This window comes from Myotis davidii, unplaced genomic scaffold (genome assembly GCF_000327345.1).
Source record: "Myotis davidii unplaced genomic scaffold, ASM32734v1 scaffold246, whole genome shotgun sequence".
In the NCBI taxonomy this organism is placed as follows: Eukaryota; Metazoa; Chordata; class Mammalia; order Chiroptera; family Vespertilionidae; genus Myotis; species Myotis davidii.
In genome coordinates, this window is record NW_006296542.1 from 122,200 (window position 1) to 123,935 (window position 1,736).

The 1,736-nt window shown below is 57.8% G+C and overlaps 1 long non-coding RNA gene across 1 annotated transcript in view; it reads left to right on the forward strand.

Moving 5' to 3' along the window:
- The window catches only part of LOC107184399, a 20,263-nt gene that overhangs the window by 14,960 nt on the left and 3,567 nt on the right, over positions 1 to 1,736 (forward strand). Inside the window, exon 3 of the long non-coding RNA XR_001515233.1 lies at positions 1,056 to 1,058. This is a non-coding gene — a long non-coding RNA (uncharacterized LOC107184399). The remainder of the gene's footprint in view (positions 1 to 1,055; positions 1,059 to 1,736) is intronic.

Genomic DNA, 1,736 nt, shown 5'->3' on the forward strand with positions numbered 1-1,736 from the left:
CAAAGGGGCACAGAAGATGAGAGAAAGGCATCAGGCATGTGCGGAGCAACAGTAAGACCAACTGGCCTGACTCTGGGCTCCCCTCCCCCACCCCCTAGGTCACTTCCTACTTAGAAAAGCCATCTTCCTGACCCCTTCATGCAAAGAGATGCAAACATGGTCTCTGTGCCATTTCGGGCAGGAAGGTTATTCTTGGGCCCCAGACACCAGGCCTGCGTTTTAATCAGTCAGGTCACACGCACAGCATCAGAGTGTGAAGGAGACACGGAGAGGAAGAGCAGTACGGAGAGTTTGAAAGGGTCGGCCAGGGAAGGCTTCCGAGGATCTTGAGTTGGGGTGGGAACAGGAGAGAGGAAGCAGGAGGGCAAGGAAGGGGCCTCCGGCTGCACCCATGGCTTTCCTGAGGGCCCGAGGCAGGTGGCCTGGGAAAAAGGGCACGGGAGTCTACACCAGGCTGTACGGGCAGACGAGCTGGGCTGATGGCACTAGGCCTACATCAGGACCACTGCCTGCTGCCCCCTCCCCAGTCCTCCATCTAGGTAATTCCCTCCCCTACAGTTTGGGGATTCTGGACAGTAAGAGGCCGTCTGGGGGATCCCTGTTAGGCCCTGCTTCCCCAGTGGGGTTCTCCTTTGACCTTGGTAAAATCAAATCCCTGGTCTCCCCCTGGGTTCAGTGTCCTAGGCTGCCCTGAGCAGGCTGTCCTTCCGGCCGGCCACCAGGAAGAGTGGAGTGGAACTGATTGGCTACTGGGGAAGGCCTGGTGGCTGCCTGGGTCAGGCTAGCTCACCACAGCCAAGGCCAAGGAGTGGAGAGGCCAGTGACTTTTAAAAGGACAAGCTGCCTGATGCGGGGAGCGGGTTTGTGTTGTGGGGAGGGGCAAGAGATTCCTGGGTGTCAGGGGCTGAGACCAGGGAAGGCCATGGAGAGGCACAGCCTGCCCTGGGATCCTCCAGCCCACCTTCAGGAATCATTCCTCCCAGGGCCTCTGGAAATGTGCCTTACCCCCATCAGAATGGGCGCTCTGCCCCTGACACTCTGCTTTTCAAATGCAGATGGTCCTGGGGGTGGGGTGGGGGGACTAGCACCAGGCCTCGCTCTAACACCCCTGTGTAAGTTAGTGTCAGGTGTTGGGTGGTGTTTTGTTTGTAAGGTTTTTCCTGGGCTTGAACCATGCATCTCTTTTCTTTCCCTTCCTGCTCTGTGGGGTACCCCAGGGCTTCCGCTCTCAGCCCTGACTTACAGAGGGCCTTGGGCAAGGGCCTCCTCCCTGGCATTCTCGCTCCCTGGCGCTCTCCGCCCGACCTGCCCTCCTGTGCTGGGCTGTGGGCAGGGAAGGGCCTGCTTGGGAAGGCCAGAGCTGCCCTGGAGCTGAAGGTCCTGTTTCCTTTCTCTTCTGGGTTCCACCTTCCATTACTATTTTTAGACTTTTTTTGCCAGGGACAGTAGGATGGAGACGTGGTGGTCTCCAGGCTAGCTTCCTGTCCTCAGGGAGCTGATGAGGGAGGGAGGGAGCTGGAGGGTGTGTGTGGGGGGCTGGTGGGGGTAATGGTTGTGTGCACTGTGCAGGTTTGTGTGGCCATGGCTTTGGGTCCCTATCAGGGCTTTTTTTGATTTGAGGAGTTAGTGCTAATTGAAGATATTCTCTGTTATCAGACCACATGTCTAGATAGCTGGCTTAGGAACTGGTGGCAGAGGGTCAGTGGGCAGAGCTTCCTTGCCCAGGGGGAGGGAAA